Below are 22,422 nucleotides of genomic sequence, written 5' to 3' on the forward strand. Positions count from 1 at the left end.
ATTGTCCAAAGAGGCAAGAAGGGCAGAGCCGCGATAAGGTAAAATCATTTTTTGAAAGAGATTGCTGTCAGAATGCACATCTGTATCCCAAACAGAATCTGTAAAATATGAGTAAAATATGATCATTTGTGAAACAGGCAAATGAGTGTCTGCTACAATATGATTGCTACATATCTGCATTTGTTGGTTTTTAAGGAGTAAGAGTGCAGGGGGTTTAAACCTGCGATCCAGTGTGTTGAAGTATTTCACAACACTACCCCTAGCACATCTGGAAATAAATCCTCATAATGATTATTGCCCTGGGCATGTACCAAACAATCAGTGAGCATATATATATATATCGCTGTGTTGAAGCTAGAGACACAGAATAAGTGCAAACACATCCTAAATAGAGTGTTCCTGCACCTTTGACCTCATCCAGAATGTATCGTTTTTTTAAAGAGATTGCTGTCGGAATGCACAACTGAATCCCAAACAGAATCTCTAGTCAAATATGATCATTTGTGAAACAGGCAAATGAGTCTCTCAGGTGCCCATTGCTCATTTTCAGACACATTTATACAATACTTTCACCACGCGTTGAGCAATAGAGATTAAAGATACCAGAGGTAAGTTTTAAAAGTGATTCTGAGGTGCAACACATCAGCGATACAGCTAGGCATCTGAAATGCGGGGTTTGAGAGCCCTTCAGGGAACACCGTACCCTAAACTTTTTCAAAGTCGCTCTCCGTTAAAAAAAATAAATACCTTTGACAAAATACGTGCGGGCAGACAGACACGCCTCAGAGGGTTTAAGGCTGGCTTCACATTCAAATGATAAAGTCTCCCCATCCGGATGTCAAAATGCAACTTTGGCAGACAGAACAAACATCAACAAACCACAAATGTGGACAAGGATTTTACAAGCTGCACCACACTGCACTTTCAAAAGCATTTACATTTGTGTTAGACGCAGGAATTGCCTTTGATTTGCGCGCTTACGAACGCCATGGAAAACGAAACAAAACAAAAGCCCTCAGCTCCTGCACTTGATTATAATGCCATTACGTGTCAAAGCAGGAATTTACGTCATCCTACCACTGCAACACGGGGAATAGAGGGAAATGAGCACACGCTACGAATTGTCTCAATCACTCCCTAGAGTCGTAAGGCGCATTGAAGGGTGCACCCACATCATTAATCGTTGCGCCTCTGTGAAAGGAAAGCTCTTGAGCAGTCTTTGAAACAGCTCGGATGAAACACTTGATTGCTTCCATGTGCATCTGGAGCCCATTTCTTATTTTCACTTCACGACACCCAAAGCATTTCTAAAACAGGAGATTCGCGTTTGGGAATGCGCCCTGCCCTACAAATAAAACAGGTCTACGGGTCTGAAACCTGCTCCACGGAAAACAGTTCTGTTGCGCTTTTGATCAAAGGGAGATTCGCTGTTCTTACTTTTTGATGACATAACACCCAAAGGGGCTTCTTTAGAGCTGGATTCCAACCAGCACCCTAAAGTTTCTTGGCGGTATCCTTTACAGTCCTCTGTTCGGTCGACAGAAGGGGGCAGCTTTCCTCACACATACAGTGCAATGTACTGTAGTGTTCCCGTTCATTGAATTCGCAGCTCTGCATCAGACCTCTAACTCGTTTCCTTAGCTTGGATTTAAGCCACGAAGCAGGCTTCTACTGTATAAACGTCTAGAGGAATCACAAACTATTTGAGAGGCCATCATCCCAGGGGGAACTGACAAAGTCTATCCCTAAACACCTAGCGCAGTCTCTCGAGAGACTGTCAAAAATCGCTTTCTCCGTTTGTGTTGCAAGTAAGTGAAAACGCGGTCTCAACCCAGAGCCACTTGGCAGCAGCGGCACGTAAATACTGTTACTGTTACTGCTCGATACCGACGTTAGCCTACTATACCATGTTCAGCAACCGCTAGAAAATGTACGGCTCTAGCACCGGAGCAAACGACAGGAGGGACAAAATCAAACGGGCACACGCGTCAGATATGGAGAGCGACGAGGATGGGATTCGAACCCATGCGTGCAGAGCACAATAGATTAGCAGTCCATCGCCTTAACCACTCGGCCACCTCGTCGACAAAAGTGGGCTGTCCGGACATGGGTTGGCACGCTCCAGATGATCTTTTTCTTTTTTTCCCCTCGTACTCGAGGGTCATTTTCCTATTCCACATGCGATTTTAACATTTTCCTTGGGAGATGTCAAGCCAGCAAGCCACTTCTGTGGTTCAGTGGCCAGTGTGGAGTTCAGTGGCCCTGTTGTACACAGAAAGCACATTGAGCTCCTTGAACTTGAAAAGTTCCAGATAAGAGCCATTTGTCACCCTTTCTCTTGGTGTCGATGTTGCTATTGTATGTAAAGGTGGCAACTTGCTCAACGAGCAGGCGGAGCACACACCGAATGCAGATGTGTCTGAGTGGTGTGTCCAAGTGGCTGCAAAAGGACAGCACTCCTGGGGCGCCGTGGCTTAGTTGGTTAAAGCGCCTGTCTAGTAAACAGGAGATCCTGGGTCCGAATCCCAGCGGTGCCTTCTTTGTTCTGTCTTCTCAAACAGAACTGGTCATTATGGACAACCGCCTACGGCTAGACTTAATTAAATGCAAGTATTCATTTCCTGTCTTTAACGCAACGTGTTTTTCTTAAAATGGATGCAACTTGCAAAACATGAAATACAAACCTTGCTAATCAGCGCTCGCGGCTGGCAAAAAAAAAAGAAGTCAGCAATGTTTTTTTCTTTAACCTTAACCCTGCTAATGGAGAAGAGTTAAACGACCGAGTCTATGCAGCTTAAACGGTGCGCACGTCGGGTTCTTAGCTGAAAGGGTGGTAAATCACGCTCACCGCAGTCCTTAATCTTTTAAAGAGGATACAAAATTGAACCTAGTCGCCACATCACATACATCCTGTTCAATGATAAAAAGGTAACATCTATCCTCGCTCCAGAGTAAATCTCACGTTGAGGGCATCTTTTTTTCACTTTACCGTGAGTCGGGCTCGGCTGCACAGAAGAGAGAGCAGAGCAATGAGGTCACGGGGACAGGGGAGTCACACGCTGGCGGTTTGAATACGCGGAAGATCACTGAGGGATCCACAGTATATGGACCCTCCGTGCGCCATCAGTCCGCACTCCGGACTCTGAATCCTGCCATCCGAGTTAAGATCTTGGCGGAACCTGAGGCGCAGTTCCTTCTTAAAACGTAATCTGGTGAGCATTTCTAGAATCGTACTTGTATAGATGCAGCCTTTAATGTGTTGCCAGGTTAAAATTGATGACTTCTTGTATTTCAGTAGGCAACTGCCCTCTTGATTTCGGATTTAATTTCTTTATTACAGGGGCGCTTTTATGATGACAGAGTCATGTTCAGGTACTTTGCTTGATGGAGGAAGCTCATTTCGGACTCTGTGATCTGCTCACCTGGAAAGGTCTGCTGTACTACTACAAGAGAGAAGTAGAGTCTGGAAGAATGGACAATTTTATGATGCTTTGGAAGATAATGTTTTTTTTTCTTTGAAATCGAAATGAATCAGAATATCAGTGCAAAAGACAAACTCTTGGTTTGGTTTAAAGAGATATGGTTTTAAAACAGACAACATGTAGAAAACAGGTGTTTCTCACTTTTGGAAAAGAATGGACCGGGGGTAATATTTTACTATTTGCAGTGCTGATCTCACCGGGTTACAGTCCTATGGTATCACACCAGGGCCAGTGGCGCAATGGATAACGCGTCTGACTACGGAACAGGCGATTGTAGGTTCGACTCCTGCCTGGATCTGGTCATCTTTAAATGCATCAGGCTACTCCCTAAGTAGCCTGTGCTACTTACTGCATTGTAATCGTACCCAGTAACCCACGCACTGCATCGGCTATGACCCAAACTTTTCAATTATTCCAATCAGTAAGTCAACACGTAGTCCACATGAAAGGTAGAAATATTCTCTTGTCTGTCTCTTGTTTGTATAGAACTGAATGTCCCTGACAATGTACCTTTAGTTTTAATTGAAGAACGGCCTTTGTGTTCAAATATATCAGACGTTTACGTAACTGCTCATGCGACACTCAGTTGTAATTAGTTAAGAAATAAAGTCGAACAACAGCTGCGGGTTTGATTCTGAACGTATCAGATTGCAGCGCCTTTTACTTCCATTGACAAATGATAGAGATTCAAAGAGAGATCCTTCAGACCAGCAAGCAAACCCACGGCTATTTCGGTTTTCTATCTAGGCAACGTTGGTGTCTGCAATAGCATACATGAAAGCGTGATGCAATTTCTGTGGCTACATTTGTTGCACGTCATGCACAGTATGAGTGTTTCTAACATCAAATGAAAAGTCAACAATTAGCGATCACGCCCTCTCCTCAGTTAACCAACTGAAACCCTTGCTGTTAACAGTTCTTTACTCCGTGCTTTACGAGCACCTACATATCGTGTCGGGTTTTTCAGCTTTATTCATTAGGTTTTCAAAGGCATAAGTAGAGCACCAGAGGTGCGAACGCAAGATGTGTGGTTATCTGAAGAACTCATTTCCATGGCAGCGGGGCCAAGCAATTTAGCACTTTTATAGTACCAGGAAAGGAGAAGCAGCACTTCGCCTCTGCCGCGCAGGCACAAGGCAACATGCGGCAGACGCGGCAGGATTCGAACCTGCGTGGGGAGTCCCCAAAGGATTTCAAGTCCGTCGCCTTAACCACTCGGCCACGACTACAGCAAGCTTACCGCCGCCGCATTCCTCCTATAATCTAACACGGAGTGCGAGGTGGCTGCGGAAACTTTTTTAAAGTTGTTCTCCGTTAAAAAAAAATACCTTTGAAAAAATACGTTCCGGCAGACAGACACGCCTCAGAGGGTTTAAGGCTGGCTTCACGTTCAAATGATAAAGTCTCCCCGTCCGGATGTCAAAATGCAACTTTGGCAGACAGAAAAAACATCAACAAACCACAAATGTGGACAAGGATTTTACAAGCTGCACCACACTGCACTTTCAAAAGCATTTACATTCGTGTTAGACGCAGGAATTGCCTTTGATTTGAGCGCTTACGAACGCCATGGAAAACGAAACAAAACAAAAGCCCTCAGCTCTTGCACTTGATTATAATGCCATTACGTGTCGAAGCAATAATTTACGTCATCCTACCACTGCAACACGGGGAATAGAGGGAAATGAGCACACGCTACGAATCGTCTCAATCACTCCCTAGAGTCGTAAGGCGCATTGAAGGGTGCACCCCCATCATTAATCGTTGGGCCTCTGTAAAAGGAAAGCTGTTGAGCAGTCTTTGAAACAGCTCGGATGAAACACTTGATTGCTTCCATGTGCATCTGGAGCCCATTTCTTATTTTCACTTCACGCCGCCCAAAGCATTTCTTAAACAGAAGATTCGTGTTTGGGAATGCGCCCTGCCCTACAAATAAAACAGGTCTACGGGTCTGAAACCTGCTCCACGGAAAACAGCTGGGTTTCGCTTTCTATACAAACAAAGTCGCTAATTGTTGACTTTTTATTTGATGTTAGAAAAACTCTTACTGTGCATGACGTGCAACAAATGTAGCCACAGAAATTGCATCACGCTTTCATGTATGCTATTACAGACACCAACGTTGCCTAGATAGAAAACCGAAATAGCCGTGGGTTTGCTTGCTGGTCTGAAGGATCTCTCTTCGAATCTCTATCATTTGTCAATGGAAGTAAAAGGCGCTGCAATCTAATACGTTCAGAATCAAACCCGCAGCTGTTGTTCGACTTTATTTCTTGACTAATTACAACTGAGTGTCGCATGAGCAGTTACGTAAACGTCTGATATATTTGAACACAAAGGCCGTTCTTCAATTAAAACTAAAGGTACATTGTCAGGGACATTCAGTTCTATACAAACAAGAGACAGACAAGAGAATATTTCTACCTTTCATGTGGACTACGTGTTGACTTACTGATCGGAATAATTGAAAAGTTTGGGTCATAGCCGATGCAGTGCGTGCTAATTAGAACAACAGCAACGCTGAGCTCTCAGCACCATACTGAGCCCAGGTGTTTTTCTAAAGCTGTCAGGTGCAGTTCATTTACATGAAGGAAATCTCTTACTGGGTACGATTACAATGCAGTAAGTAGCACAGGCTATTTAGGGAGTAGCCCAATGCGTTTAAAAACGACCGGAGCCAGACAGGAGTCGAATCTCCAAGCTCCTGATCCGTAGTCAGACGTGTTATCCATTGCACCACTGGCCTTGATGTGACACTGCAGGACTGTAACCCAGTGAGCTCAGTCCTGCAACTAGTAAAATATTACCCCCGGTCCATTCTTTTCCAAAAGTGAGAAACACCTGTTTTCTACATGTTGTCTGTTTTATAACCATATCTCTTTAAAGCAAACCAAGAGTTTGTCTTTTGCACTGATATTCTGATTCATTTCGATTTCAAAGAAAAAAAAACTTTATATTCCAAAGCATCATAAAATTGTCCCTTCTTCCAGACTCTACTTCTTTCTTGTAGTAGTACAGCAGACCTTTCCAGGTAAGCAGATCACAGAGTCCGAAATGAGCTTCCTCCATTAAGCAAAGTACCTGAACATGACTCTGTCATCATAAAAGTGTAGCGGCAATGCTTGTTAATAAGACAGAATTAAGCGTTGGAATGCTTTCCTAAATGAGGCCCCATCTCACCCTCCATCTTTGTAGTGCAGCCACAGAGAAAGTATTCATGCAGGCTGATTTAAGATGTTTTCGTTTGATAAGGGACAGCTCCCAGACGGGGATGCACTTAGCTAAGCCTGGCTATCATGATCAATGGTCATCCATTGGCGCCTATCTGTCTAGGGAGTGCCGAATGGACATCTTAACTGCATTCCCAAGTGTCAAGAGTAAGTGACTTATATCTCACCTTGATCAACCAATCAGGGATTGGCAGGGCGTGGTAATACCACGTGGGTCTCCAATGCCCGCCAAACTCTCAACCAATCAGCACATATCTGTGTCTTGGTCAAAAAGGGAGCGCAAGCTCAGATCGGGGCTCTCCTTGGCCATTTTCGCGCATCCTCAGAGACAATCACATGACAACTGCTTTTGTCTACAAAGGGACTTGGACTTTGTTCAAAGCGCGAGGCCGAAGATCCCGTACGTATTCAGAATTCTACCAACGTGAATGCTCCGCTTGATCAACGGCAGCCTACAGTTGGACCCTCGTCGACAACCTGAATAGCTTATTCAGAAGCAGCGCTGGACCGGGAACGAACCAGTTTCTTCCCAGGCAAAAGAGTGACTTGTGAGGACTCGCAGTCACACTCTGTGCATAGAGACTTTCTACTAGCCAGCCGGACTGCTGGTAGATCCCCTCGAGCAACGACTGCCCTGCGCGCCGCAGTCAGATTCCTCCGCCCGTCCTACTCCGAGCTGCACCTCTACTGGTTGGCCGACCACTCTGGGAAGCCGCTATGCAAAGCGAGGTCCCAAGATCCCCTGCGGCCGGACACTTCGCGCCCCCCAAAGAAAAGAGCGCCAATCAGACAGGCGGAGACCGAGGACTCGCAGAGCACACGGCCACAATCGCCATAACAAGAGTGATTGTGAGCGTTGTTGTTTTCTCTCTTTGACCAGCCCAGCTGCGCCCCACCCGAAGGCAGGGAAGCACAAAAATTGCATGGAACTCATTCATGCTCCTCTCCACGGAAATCTTTAGTAAAAGGCAAAAGATTTCTACGAAATGAAGAGAAACCAGAGTGTGTGGCTGCACAGCTGCAGGAGCCCAGGCCGCCTTCAAAGCCTCTGCCCTGCCGGTCGTGGTTGGCAATGCACCTGGCCTTAGAAACGAGCCAGTGGGGCCCGTTCAGCCCCGGGCTCATCGCCAGCGGCTCTCGGCTTGCAGGCGTGCCCAATCCGTGCGATAACTCGGAAAACACCTGGCCACACTGTGCCGGAAACGACGCACTCTGGGAAGCCGCTATGCAAGCCCTGCAGGACACCACCAGAGAATGCTCACGATTTCGGAAGCTGTCTCCGGGACGTGCTGATTCCACACATCCTGAATGAATCATGATATTGTTAGTTGCTGTCGCTAGACGTTCAAATGAGTTTCATGGCCAGATGGACTGTTTTCTCCAGCGGTATAGTATTGCAGTGAGACAGCACGATGCCTGTAGGACGATGTCACGCTAAACGCCACAGATTGTGTTTGTCCGTTAGTGTCAGCCGTCCTGCAGCCACGGGAAGTGGGACACAAACATGCTGCAATGCTTTCAGGACGTTAGGATTTGTTTGTGCAACATCCGAGAAGAGTTCTTGTGGCTTGAATGTGAACTGTACATGCCCGCCCCCTTTCCTCTGTAGTGCATGAGTTCCTCCCGGCATGCCCTTCGTCATTGTTCTGTCATCTTGTATTTAAAGGGTTGTATTTCTGCTGCTGAAAATAAGCAACGGTTTTCTCACAACGCCCTTTGTTCCCGACGGAGCCCTTGTCTGTCATGAAATTCTTCAAAACCTCAAGCTAGAAGAAGAAGAAGACGACAAATATGAAGCGTTACAGCAACGACATATCGCTACAAGCAATATGAAATCAAACTGACAGCACACGGCGTTTCGTGCTGACTCAAAAGTGATCTCGACAGACGCTGTTCTCTATGGAAGCCCGTTTCCGCCAGGGCGTAACAAAAAACGCGCTATGGTATCTCAGAATTCCGACTTAGTATCTCAGAATTGCGACTTAGCAACTCAGAATTCCGACTTAATATCTCAGAATTGCGACTTAGCAACTCAGAATTCCGACTTAGTATCTCAGAATTGCGACTTAGTAAGTCAGAATTCCGACATAGTATCTCAGAATTGCAACTTAGCAACTCAGAATTCTGACTTCAACTCTCACAGTTTTGACGTCACTTCTGGCGCCAGCAATGAAAGTACAGTAGGTTGCTCATCTGGCATAGGAAATCTACTGTTCACAATTCAATCCGGGTACAGTGCCACATTCTACTGATATCTTCATACAATTCACAGACTTAAATAACGTCTGCGTAAATTGTACATAGACTAACGTAGCTAAGTAAAAAAAAAATCATATGCAAGAGCTACTTGGATGGTTTTGGTTGATCGATTTAACCTTCCCAAGTGCGACCTAATTAATGAGGCAAAACTAACAGTAGGCCTATACTCTTGTGGGGGTTTCGTCCGTTTGTACAAGGCAGCTCCTGCAAACACTTTACCAGCAGCTATTTCAGCACAGTAACATAGCTAGCTTTGGACCCATATGAGCGAGGATGGTGCTATGAGCTTCTACGCGAGTCAATCTGGGGTCGCCTATTCACGATCAAAACATAAATTTGCTTCGATACAATTAATGAAACCCGTAACAATACAGACATACATTAAAGGGAACGTCTTTTATTATTTTTGTTTACTCTCCCCCTTTGCCTTTGTACGTTAAGAGATTTGATATGCTTATTTATTTTCAAAATCCTTCCAATAATGTACTTGGCCAAACCCCAATATCTCTCCGTCTAATTGCTCAGATACAATTTTGTGATTGCGTATCTCTCAGAAACATACCAGGATCACAAGCATGTTTATGTTTACTAAACATGATCAGGCTACATTAAACTGTCGCAAACGTCTTGCCATGGGAGCGGCCCGTATGTCTCCCGAGCCGAACTTTGATAGGCACAACGGTCTAATTTTTACAAACCCTCCATCCGGTCTTTTCGGCTTCCTAAGGCTGTAAATTACCAAGTGACACGCACAAAACAACCGTTATTATAATGAAGACATTCGTGTGTGTTTAGTAACAATTCCAAAACTTAGTTATATCAATTTTTGGTTTACAGAACATGTTTTTACAGCTGTGGTTTGATTCAGCTTTCTGTAACTTTTTGATAAGTTAGCTGCTCTTAAGATGATTACAAGGTAGAGTAGGTTAAAACTAGTCACTAGGTTAGAATTGACCAACCCTCCTTCAGGAGATATAACTTTCTGCAGAGTTTAGACTGTATCAAATCTGTATCTTTGAGCTCAAGCTAACCGGGTGTTCTATAGACAGTGATTAGTTGAGTGAGGTGCTGCCTGTGAATGCATACTGTATGTGACAAGTCAGATTAAATTGAAAAGCCTACTCTACATTTGTCATTCACATACCCTTGGGGTGTGACCTACTGTATGTGCACCCTGTGAATGCAAATGTGTGGCGAGTGTTGGTCATCGTTGCCTGTCCTGGACTACTTCTAAATGTACTATAATGCATACTGTTGGAGTCTGGGCAAACAGGAGGCTAGGTAATTACACTATGCTAACTAATCAATGCTGCACCACTGTCCCATGTGTGCTTCCTAGGCCACAATTGCAGGATGGAGGATCTTATCGATTTCCTCAGGGAGAGGGACATTCCAGAGTCCACTATCGAAAAAATGAAGGAAGAAAGGGTAGTTAACAGAATGAATGTGTTCCTGTTTATTATAACTAACTCCCACTGACCTACTGTAGCTATTAACAGCACTTTAAGTACTGTGAAAAGTCAGAGACCACCCTTTTGCTTATTTAATTTCCAGTCAAAACGGTCATTAAGTGCAATTGATTTATTTTTCAATGTCAGGAATTATTCCAGGAAACATATATTTAACACAAAATTACACAAAGGCATCCACAACTAAATATAATGTCAAATCTTTCATTGTTTATTGTGTCCACCCTTTGCCTTTATTACAGCTTCCATTATTTACAGGAGACTTTCTTTGAATTTTTCAAATAAATCCACGGGGATATTTTTTCATGCTTCTTGTAAACACCTCCAAAGTTCAGTCTTAGAAGTTGGTTGTATTTTCTACTTCTGCTGGTTCAAATCCAAATCCACTCTGTAACTCATCGTCCATAAAACCTACTTTTCTCAAGTGTCCAGTTTTGGTGTTCTAGGGCAAATTTTCTTCTCTTTTGTCTATTTCCTTTTCAAATAGTGACTTTTTGACAGATACACATCCCTTCAGACCCATAGCATTGTGTTGTCTTCTTACAATGGAAGTATTGACAGAAACACATGTGGATTTTTTTCAGATCTGATGCAAGAGTGATCAAAACGTTAACTTCTGTCTATGTGATGCTGATGTTCTCAGTGGTCTACCAGGCCTTGCACGATTGTTAGGAGTCCCATTTTCTCTATATATTGTAGTAATTTTTATCTCCAGTTTTGGAAACTTGTTTTTCACTTATTTTCCTTTGGCTTATATTTTCCTCATGCAAGTGAACTATCTTTAGAGCTAATCTTATCAGAAATATCGCCTCTTGCCATTTCAGATGCACATGACAAAGACATGTGCAAGGCAGCTATGGTGTGTTTGGTAGTTGTTTGAATGTTAGTGTCACTTTTAATGGAAAGTGTTCTAATATAATGTCAGTGACAGTTTTGGGATCAACTTGTGTTGGGAGGACACAGCTGTAACTTGTTTGATTGGACGGATGGAAGACTTAAAGTGCCAGAAGGGTGCACAAAAGTAAAGAGTGGGCAAATATTGATAGATTTGATATTATATTTAGTGTACTCTTCTGTCAAATATATGTTTCTTGCATTATTTTCTGACACCAAAAACTAAATAATTTGCATTGAATGGCTGTTTGAACTGGAAATTAAATAAATGCAAGGGTGGTCTCTGACTTCTGCACAGTACTGTACAGTATATTGATATTTTCACGTACTGTATAGTAGATTTTTTCACTTCATACAGTACCTCCACAATCCCGAATGGACTTTTTCCTTAAACCAGTATCAGCATATTGATCCACATAAAATGATGCTTTAAGTATGGTATTTTGAAACAGAAAATTGATAATACACTTTTCATTTTTAGATTGATGCCAGTGTCCTGATGTTAATGACAGATGAAAAGATGAGGGATTATTTGCCATTTTATGGAGACAGATTAGCAGTGATGGGATATTGTAGGAGACACGAAAAAGAGCCCAACAGTAGGAAATCAAAGCTTTTTGATAGACTGAAGTCAAAACTGAATAAAAGAAAAAAGTGTAAGCATCCAGAAAATATCACTCATCATCAAGATGTGAACACACAGAGGAAAGTAAGGAAAGTGGAGTTGGGCTGGATGCTGTATGATGAAGGAAAAGGAGGCTTTATCCAGGTGAGAACCAAAAAGGTGGTGGAACACGAAAGTTAAGTGTTTCAAAGGACTGGAAAAAAAGACCTCATAACGGAGGCAATAGGTTTGTTTTTCCCAGATGGAAAGAATGCACATGGAAATATTTCTGAGTTTGAGGTGGATCTGACAAATTATCAAGAAGTTTCCTTAGATGAGGACAGTACAGTGGGAGCCCTATATGAAGCCTCAAAGTCAACTATCATGAGGTTCTATCTGTCAACCAAAATGAAACATGACAGTGGTGGTGTGGAGACACAGCAAGAATCAAACACTGCAGATCACTCACAGGAAAACACACAGGATTTTCCCTCTACATACTCACAAATTGATCCACCATTGGAATTAGAAACATTAGATGTCATCTATGTTGGAAATACTGGAAATGATTTGAACTTAGGCAGTGATGACGTGGCACAATTTTATCCTGCAGATGTCACAGACGATTCCAGTTTAGCTCGGCAAAGTTCTACCATATTTACTTGGGAAAATGTGGAGGATAGCAATATCATTACAATTTTCAATGGAGACCTCTCTGAGATGGGAGAACAAAGTCTAGAAGACACTTTGCCTCTGGCACAAGAACTCAGGGAACCAGACAAAAAAATCCTTGTTGTCCATCACAGCCAGATACTATCTGAGCTTATTGAACATTTCACTGATGAACGCCTTTAATATACTCAATCAGAAATTCAAGTAAAGCTTCTACTACCAAATGGGCAGTATGAGAATGGATATGATGATGGAGGCGTTCTCAGAGATTGCCTCTCTGAATTATGGCATGAATTCTATGAACAATGTACAACAGGCAACACTTTCAAGATACCATTTCTCCGACATGACTAGGGCAAAAAAAAGTGGCAGAGTATAGGTAAAATTATTTCTTTTGGTTGGCAGAAAGAGAAGTATTTGCCCATCAAGCTTGCTCCTGTAATCTTGGAACAGGCAGCTCTTGGATATGTGAAGAGTGATCTTGTTGACAATTTTCTAAAGTATGTCTCAGAATCTGACTATTATACCTTGGAATGTTGTCGCAGAGACTTCAACAGTTCTGACCAAGATGAATTAAAGGAATTCTTGGACAACTACAGCTGCTGAAGAATGCCAAATGCACACAACATTGAACAAATTCTGCAAGAACTGGCTCACAAAACCCTTATTCAAGAGCCTGCTTATGTTATCGAACAGTGGGAAAGTGTACTCGCTCCCCTCAGCAAAGCCCTTGAGGAAATTTAAACTGTGTATGAAAACTTGCAGCCAACGGCAAGGAAAATCATACGGTCACTGAAGTTTCCCTGCACAATGAATGCAGGGGAAAAGGAAATATCAAAGCATATTACAACATGCCTGTGAGAGTGTGATGGAAGGAAACAGTCTCTGTTCCTGAGGTTCTGCACAGGCTCAGATCTTTTTCTTGGCAAGACTGTAACTGTTGACTTCACACACATGCAAGGATTTGAGAGAAGACCTATGGCACATACATGTGGCTGTTATTTGAGAGTGTCTATTCATTATGATAGCTATCCTGACTTCAGGTGTGAAATGAACAAAATTTTGGAAATTAATATATGGGTAATGGACATAGTTTAGTATTTTAGTCTGTCGACCTACAGACTACACAGATTAGAAATATGTGCATCTTTCACCATTCAAGACTTTTGGTAAAGTATACTTATTCACAGTATGCATTTAAAGGCCATCTGACCAAGTCTGTACCTTTACACATATAAGCATATAAGATATACTGAGTTTTGAGTGTACTTATGATAGAATGTTCATAATTTCACTGAACAAATTAAAAAGTCTCAGGTTAAATTGCACTTTTATTTTTGTCATTTTGGTACAATAATTTCTTTTAGACTGATTGTTCATACAGTATATTGAGTGAGAAACTAATGGATGTTTTTTCACCTTAAAAAAAATATGGTGATGCAGTTTAATAAAAGTTCTTTTTTGAGCGATGTGCATTCTCTAAGCTACCAAGCACTTTTGTGCCAATGAACTCTGGTGCCATGTAGTGTCTAGTCATGTTACAACTTTTGCGTTGTATGTAATTTAGTCACAATATGGCAGCAGAGTTTATTTGCACAATAACTGGACAGTTCATGGCAAAGATGAATTCTAAGTGCTCACTTTGGTCAGCACTTGATTTAGAATGAATCTTTGTTATTAACTCTTCAGTTAGATGTTTCTTGGGGTAGCGGTAACTTTGCAGAATCTGAATTTTTTTATTTGTGTTTGACTAGTTTGGCTATTTGTGGATTTTGTCTGACATTTTTATGAAACGTCAAGATTGCAGATGAGTTCAAATGCCTTGCGTTTAGTGAATATTATTTGTACTATATTTACATTGCATTTGGTGAAAGGAAATGAGAGAGGTGAGGTAATGTTATTGTCAAACATTTCATATAATGTTAGATAATGTTATTGTCAAATCAAAGTTGGGTTGCTTTTATGTGTAAACATTATCTATAGTCCATTAAAGATTGTTTACACTGTTTGCATCTTTTGGCACATTTACTTTCATTTGTTCCTTGTTTCATCCTATTTCACACTCAATGTTAAATCAGATCTAAAGACAACACATTAAAAGTGGTAACATCTTTACCACTTGTAATGTGTAACATCAAATGCTGTGGCATTTGAGAAAAACAAAACACCAAAACACCTAGATCCCACATTTGTAAGCAGTTTATCTTATCCAGAGAGTGCAAAGTCCCCTATTCTCCTATTCCTACTCAAGGTCCAGCCCATTGAGGACCATTTCATGTAGTCTTAAGTAAAGGTCACTGATTTCAAACACATCATCTGGCATTGCAAAGTTCTGTTCAGCCATCAGTTCAACACAAAGATGGAAGACATCCTCATCACAGGGGTAGTCCTTTACACAACAGTCTTCTCGACAGATATCGACTTTGATTTGGTCAACTGCCTGCAAATAGTTCTGTGCGCCATATAAACTAGGGGCAGCATACATCGCTGAAGGTCGTCCACTGGGAGCGCGAGGGTTGTGGGTTGGCCTTATTCTGTGATTATTCCAGGCAGTCAGCACTTCATTGAGCTCCTCCTATAGAAATCAATAGAAATCAATTGTTTTGAAATAAGGTTTGTTAAATCACTTTATGGAACTCAAAGAAGAGATCTTTAATAAGTATAATAGTATAAAACATAGTAGAATTTTATGTTTTACTATTCATATCAAAATCTGTAATGACAGGTATGTTTCATTTACCTGTATGGTGTTTTGGAAGCAAAACTGAATGAGTGATTTGTCGATGAAGGTGTCAACAAAATGCCATCTTCTCTCAGCTGTTCAAAATGGTCCATCCAAAACTGACTGCACTGTGCTCTTAGTGTAGCCCACCAGCGTTCAATTCTCTGATTCCCAGTGCTTGGGCAAAGAGTGACACATTCTGTGCTATCCTCATTCATTTCGCCCAGAAACTTTTGCATTACAGCAACGTGGGTGTTTTCGGTTCCATGATCAAGTCGTACTCTTTGTGGAAGACCATTGTTTTTATAGACAGCGTCTATAAAATAATCCGCAATAATTCATGGGTCATTATTGGTTTTGTATGCTTCTAACCAGATCATTTTTCTCGAGAAGCCATCAATGCACCCGTTGATGCATATCCCGTAAGGTTTTAATTTGTCATACCCATCAATATGCCACACATAGTTTGGTCCGCGGCTGTAATACTGCCGGCGTCTCAGGCGATTTTGCGCACGCAGATCTACTCCTCGCCCGCCCATAAGGTGCAGTAACTGACGGACAGTCTCTCTATCCGTTATTATCCCTGCCATCCAGCATTTCTGGTGCATCCACCGATAGCCATGATGTCTGCCAGAAGTCTGTAGCTGTTGGTGTATGAATGAGGCGACCTCCGCTTCATCTGTCTTGTTTCGCCTTCGCCAGAGCTGATTCTTACACAGCATTCTTTCCAAGGTCCGAAGACTCAGTTTTACATTGTGTGATTCCTCCAATAACACCAAAATTTCATGGTTTGTGTAACCACGACAAAATAAGTCCTCTATAATGGTGTCCATCTTGCAAACCGTGTAGGGATTATAACGAGCAAAACTATTGTAGACCTGCATTAATTTGATTTTTATCAGGGCACTTGACAATACAACTCCCCATGCCTTTAGATCTTGTATGATTTATGAATGATTTTAAGTCGCAATTCTGAGTTACTAAGTCGCAATTCTGAGATACTAGGTCGGAATTCTGAGATACTCCCTGGCGGAAACGGGCTTCCATAGTTCTCTGCATAACGCTGAAAGAGCTAAAGAGCGTTTCTGTTGAGATGTAACAAGCTCGTTTCTTTCTACCATGATGTCACCATGATAAAATCTATCTTTAAACACCTTGCTCAGTCTCTAACGAGACTGTCAAAAATTGCTTTCGCCGATTGTATTGCAAACCGATGGAAGTGGGGTATTGGGAAAAGTTTTCAACTAGCAATAATCGCGCCTCGGCTAAACCTCACAGGCTACGATACTGCTACTGCGCAAAGCTGACGGTTGCCAGGCAACCGCGGGGATCCTATGGAAATCATTATCAATCGTCTCATGGCATGTCGTTGCTGTAACGCTTCATATTGTCGTCTTCTTCTTCTAGCTTGAGGTTTTGAAGAATTTCATGACAGACAAGGGCTCCGTCGGGAACAAAGGGCGTTGGGAGAAAACCGTTGCTTATTTTCAGCAGCAGAAATACAACCCTTTAAATACAAGATGACAGAACAATGACGAAGGGCATGCCGGGAGGAACTCATGCACTACAGAGGAAAGGGGGCGGGCACGTACAGTTCACATTCAAGCCACAAGTACTCTTCTCGGATGTTGCACAAACAAATCCTAACGTCCTGAAAGCATTGCAGCATGTTTGTGTCCCACTTCCCATGGCTGCAGGACGACTGACACAAACGGGCAAACACAATCTGTGGCGTTTAGCATGACATAGTCTTGCAGGCATCGTGCTGTCTCACTGCAATACTATACCGCTGGAGGAAACAGTCCATCTGGCCATGAAACTCATTTGAACGTCTAGCTACAGCAACTAACAATATCATGATTTATTCAGGATGTGTGGAATCAGCACGTCCCGGAGACAGCTTCCGAAATCGTGAGCATTCTCTGGTGGTGTCCTGCAGGGTGCCTGTGGGCGTGCGTTGGTGGTATAGTGGTGAGCATAGCCGCCTTCCAAGCAGTGGACCCGCGTTCGATTCCCTTCCAACGCAGTGGCGATTGGTTTCAAATGCTGTCATGAGCCTTGGATTGTGACTAGCAAAGCGAAGCCTTTTGAAAGAGCTAAAGCACTGCATAACGGAATTGAAGGAGAATCTTACAGGGGATTCTGAGTGGTGTCTGCATACACGCAGTCCGATACGGGTGCTTAAAGCTTGAGCTACTCTCAATGTCATGCTGCCTTTCCCCGGAGTAAATCTGTTACATTGAAAGAATGCTTCTCGCAGGTTCAAAAAGGGACCCTTGTTAATTGGAGAAATCAATGATTTCGAATTAATTCTGTATGTGTTAAAAGCTGCTCATGATGTTTCCCGAGCCGAAACACAGAGCGTTTTTCCAAGCCATTTGACAAAGCCCACCCACTGAAAACTTCAGCAGATCGTGTAAAGACGTTCAACTTTGTAACTACTGCACGCAAAGGAAGCAGAATAAATTCCTCTTTTCAAACTGTCAAAGCCTTGCTTTGCGAACGCTGCAGGACATCGCACAATCTCTTTTGAACGGGGACAAACGATTTCTTATGGGGCGCAGTTAGTACAGACGTTTAAAAAGCTCCACTCATGCCGACGATGCAGCATGAAGAAGCGCAACCTAACGTTTGACAGACAAAAGCCGGGCGCCGCTACGAGCAATATGAAATCAAACTGACAGCACACGGCGTTTCGCGCTGACACAAAAGTGATCTCGACAGATGCTGTTCTCTGCATAACGCTGAAAGAGCTAAAGAGCGTTTCTGTTGAGACGTAACAAGCTCGTTTCTTTCTACCATGATGTCACCATGACCAATTCTGTCTTTAAACACCTTGCTCAGTCTCTGACGAGACTGTCAAAAATTGCTTTCGCCGATTGTATTGCAAACCGGCGGAAGCGGGGCATTGGGAAAAGTTTTCAACTAGCAATAATCGCGCCTCGGCTAAACCTCACAGGCTACGATACTGCCACTGCGCAAAGCTGACGGTTGCCAGGCAACCGCGGGGATCCTATGGAAATCGTTATCGATCGTCTCATGGCATGTCGTTGCGGTAACGCTTCATATTTGTCGTCTTCTTCTTCTTCTAGCTTGAGGTTTTGAAGAATTTCATGACAGACAAGGGCTCCGTCGGGAACAATGGGCGTTGTGAGAAAACCGTTGCTTATTTTCAGCAGCAGAAATACAACCCTTTAAATACAAGATGACAGAACAATGACGAAGGGCATGCCGGGAGGAACTCATGCACTACAGAGGAAAGGGGGCGGGCACGTACAGTTCACATTCAAGCCACAAGTACTCTTCTCGGATGTTGCACAAACAAATCCTAACGTCTTGAAAGTATTGCAGCATGTTTGTGTCCCACTTCCCGTGGCTGCAGGACGACTGAAACGAACGGACAAACACAATCTGTGGCGTTTAGCGTGACATAGTCTTGCAGGCATCGTGCTGTCTCACTGCAATACTATACCGCTGAAGGTAACAGTCCATCTGGCCATGAAACTCATTTGAACGTCTAGCTACAGCAACTAACAATATCATGATTTATTCAGGATGTGTGGAATCAGCACGTCCCGGAGACAGCTTCCGAAATCGTGAGCATTCTCTGGTGGTGTCCTGCAGAGCACCTGTGGGTGTGCGTTGGTGGTATAGTTGTGAGCATAGTTGCCTTCCAAGCAGTTGACCCGGGTTTGATTCCCGGCCAACGCAGTGGCGCTTGGTTTCAAATGCTGTCATGAGCCTTGGGTTGTGACTAGCAAAGCGAAGCCTTTTGAAAGAGCTAAAGCACTGCAAAACGGAGTTGAAGGAGAATCTTACAGGGGATTCTTAGCGGTGTCTGCATACACGCAGTCCGATACGGGTGCTTAAAGCTTGAGCTACTCTCGATGTCATGCTGCCGTTCCCCGGAGTAAATCTGTTACGTTGAAAGAATGCTTCTCGCAGGTTCAAAAAGGGACCCTTGTTAATTGGAGAAATCAATGATTTCGAATGAATTCTGTATGCGACATACACTACTGCTTGGGCACGTAACGGTGTTATATGCAAGTGCGGGACGTGAGGGTTTTCGTTTGTTCGTTTTGTTTTGCTCTGCTTTGCCTTGTTTTGCTTTCCATTGCGTTGGTAAGAGCGTAAATAAAAAGGCGATTCCTGCGATTCTATTGTAAGAGCTATTTCAAGTGCGGCGTGGTGCGGCTTTTGAAATGCTTGTGGGCATTTCTCTGTTGTTGATTCTTTTTTTGTGTGTAACAGAGTGGCATTTTCATGTCCGGACGGGGAGACTTTATCATTCCGACATGAAGCCACCCTTAAGTCCTCTGAGGCGTGTCTGTCTGCAAGGCTTGTATTTTGGAAATGTTTTTTTGAAACGGAGAATGACTTTGAAATAGGCTTCCGCCGGCGCCTCGCGATCCAGGTAAGATTGTAGCAAGAACGCAGCGGCGGCGGGGCTTTCTGTAGTCGTGGTCGAGTGGTTAAGGCGATGGACTAGAAATCCATTGGGGTTTCCCCGCGCAGGTTTGAATTCTGCCGACTACGTTGTCCACCTCCTGTCGATGTGTTCCGGCGCAAGCAAAGAAGCGTGCCTCTTTCCTATTCCTGGTGGTTTTAAAACGCCAAATCGCTTGTACCCGCTGCCTTGGAAATAAGTTCTTCATCGTCTGCGAATGGCATTTTGCAGCTGGAAGCAGATGTCGACCGTTTTTGCACAGAGCACCAAAAAAGCATCTTTTTTGAAGGCCCAGGCACTGAGCATTGGTGGTTCAGTGGTGGAATTTTCGCCTGTCACGCGGGAGGCTCGGGTTCGATTCCCCGCCAATGCAGTGGCTTTTGCAGCGAGCGGCTCCATCACTTGCATCCCCTTGCAACTCGCAACTGAAAACCCACTGAAGCTAAGCAGGTGTGAGCCAGGTCAGTACCCGGATGAGGGTGAGCTACAGGGAAAAACAAAGCTTCCAGCTGGAAGCGGTGTTAATGGTGACGGCGGTGGGGCGCTCACCCTGAGGTCTGTGCGGGTCCCAATGCCCCAGTATAGTGATGGAGACGCTGTGTTGTAAAAGGGCGCTGTCTTTTGGATGAGATGTAAAACCGAGGTCACAGCGCTCTGTGGTCATTAAAAATGACCACCAAAACCTTTGACAAAAGCTCTTGGTAATTGATGGTCTTCAATAATGCTTCTCCTTTAGGTACATTTTAAATCAGCTGAAAAATGCTGTGAAATGGGGGGGCACTTCAGGCCAGTGTAGGATTTGGGTTACAAGAACCATGAAACTGCACGAGAAAGCCCGTACACTGAATTACACGACTTTCTATTCAAAGGAGGGCAAAAGAAATTCCCTGAGTTCGATTTTTTTGCAGCACAGAGAGGAGCACTGTCGTGTGGCTGGTTAGCTCAGTTGGTTAGAGTGTGGCGCTAATAGCGCCAAGGTCGTGGGTTCGAACCCCCTACAGGCCAAGTCCTTTTCTCCTCTCTTACCAAATCTTTTAGGTTCCTTTCCGTGGTGAGATGGGTTGTCATGCAACGCTGCCACATAGTGCTGACAGACAAGAGTGTTGCGGGAGAAGAGAAAAGTGTTTGAAGATTTAAGAGTGTCTTAGGTGGAGCCAAAATCAAGTGTCACAAATGCAAATGGGAGGATTTCCAATGTTTAATATGGTAAAAATAAGCAGAAGTTATCTGCCGGTCCGGCACAGTCTGCCATGCTTTTGTCAGATACTGTAAAGTGGTGTCGAACTGGGTGTCGAACTGGAGCCCCACCGTTTGCATATGTGAGGCTCCAGTTATACATCGAGTGTCACATTAAATGACAAAAATGAAGAGAGTTAAAGCAGCTGGAGAGGTTTTCTTACAACTTTTGAGCTGACACAGTTTTGGAAAATGTTTCCTTCACGCTGCACTGTACCACATAGGCAGCCAATAGTCTCCAAAACAAAACAGAATTGACAGTCATATAATGTCCTTTAACCCCGGTTTTAAACGCAGCATCATGTCTGCCATCATAAGAATATGAGTCCAATATTTTAGAATACAGTCAGAATGACTTCTAACCTTACCTGTGGTGTCTTTAATCCCTATTGCTCAATGCATGGTGTACGTACTGCATACATGTGTCTTGAGAATGAAGAATGGGCCCCTGAGACAGTCATTTACCTGTTTCACAAATGATAATATTTTACTAGAGATTCTGTTTGGGATTCAGATGTGCATTCGGACAGCAATCCCTTTCAAGAAATGATACGTTCTGGATGAGGTCAATGGTGCTGGAACACTGTATTTAGGATGTGATTGTGTGTCCCCTGCTTCAACGCAGTGATATATAGATGTGCTCCTGTAATTTATCGGTACATGCCCAGGGCAGTAAGCAGTCTGAGGATTTATTTCCAGACGGCATAGAGCAGTGAAGCAGTGAAGTAGTGCAACACACTGGATCATTATATTATTAGAATCTATTCTACTTAAATTATTACATTATACACAACTTGAGTTCATTTTAAAAATTAAAAGGTAATGAAAGGAATGCATATACATGATGGGAGCTAAAACAGAAGTTAAGAGAGAGCAAGGACGCCTACAGGAGGTATAGGACAAGCTGCAAAGGAAAAGCTACAACCCCCGACAGCTACTCACCCACCCATCCCACACAGGTACCACTCTCCAACACCTCCGCCATTAACACCTCAGGGACTGAAAGTGCTATGTGCACCATTTCCCAGGCCAGGCTGACCAGGCCAGTGCAACACACTGGATCTTTATATTATTAGAATCTTTCGCCTTTTACTAAAGATTTCCGTGGAGAGGAGCATGAATGAGTTCCATGTAATGTTTGTGCTTCCCTGCCTTCGGGTGGTTGCAGCGGGGCTGGTCAAAGAGAGAAAACAAAACTACTCACAATCGCTCTTATTATGGTCGTCTGCTCTGCAAGTCCTCGATCTCCGCCCATCTGATTAGCGCTCTCTTCTTTTGGGGGCGGGAAGTGTCCGGCCGCAGGGGATCTTCGGACCTCGCTTTGCATAGCGGCTTCCCAGAGTGCGCCATTTCTGGCACAGTGTGGCCGGGTGTTTTCCAAGTTATCGCACGAATTGGGCAGGCCCG

At 43.5% G+C, this 22,422-nt stretch overlaps 6 non-coding genes and 1 pseudogene across 6 annotated transcripts; 3 read left to right on the plus strand and 4 right to left on the minus strand.

The window, feature by feature from the left end:
* Positions 1–2,002: 2,002 nt before the first annotated feature.
* Positions 2,003–2,084, minus strand: trnas-gcu (transfer RNA serine (anticodon GCU)). Its single transcript has one exon. It is a non-coding gene; the product is annotated as a tRNA-Ser (tRNA).
* A 379-nt stretch (positions 2,085–2,463) lies between these two features.
* On the plus strand, positions 2,464–2,537 carry trnat-agu (transfer RNA threonine (anticodon AGU)). The gene has a single exon. It is a non-coding gene; the product is annotated as a tRNA-Thr (tRNA).
* A 5,064-nt stretch (positions 2,538–7,601) lies between these two features.
* LOC138230249 (U5 spliceosomal RNA) lies at positions 7,602–7,718 on the minus strand. The gene has a single exon (XR_011186278.1). It is a non-coding gene; the product is annotated as a U5 spliceosomal RNA (small nuclear RNA).
* Positions 7,719–16,495: 8,777 nt separating this feature from the next.
* LOC138230234 (U4 spliceosomal RNA) lies at positions 16,496–16,637 on the minus strand. Its single transcript, XR_011186268.1, has one exon. It is a non-coding gene; the product is annotated as a U4 spliceosomal RNA (small nuclear RNA).
* A 1,539-nt stretch (positions 16,638–18,176) lies between these two features.
* Positions 18,177–18,318, minus strand: LOC138230191 (U4 spliceosomal RNA). Its single transcript, XR_011186226.1, has one exon. It is a non-coding gene; the product is annotated as a U4 spliceosomal RNA (small nuclear RNA).
* A 653-nt stretch (positions 18,319–18,971) lies between these two features.
* On the plus strand, positions 18,972–19,043 carry trnag-ucc (transfer RNA glycine (anticodon UCC)). The gene has a single exon. It is a non-coding gene; the product is annotated as a tRNA-Gly (tRNA).
* Positions 19,044–22,066: 3,023 nt separating this feature from the next.
* On the plus strand, positions 22,067–22,177 carry LOC138230332 (U5 spliceosomal RNA; annotated as a pseudogene).
* Positions 22,178–22,422: the final 245 nt, after the last annotated feature.

The sequence above is a fragment of the Lepisosteus oculatus genome, unplaced genomic scaffold (genome assembly GCF_040954835.1).
Source record: "Lepisosteus oculatus isolate fLepOcu1 unplaced genomic scaffold, fLepOcu1.hap2 HAP2_SCAFFOLD_48, whole genome shotgun sequence".
Classification (NCBI taxonomy): domain Eukaryota; kingdom Metazoa; phylum Chordata; class Actinopteri; order Semionotiformes; family Lepisosteidae; genus Lepisosteus; species Lepisosteus oculatus.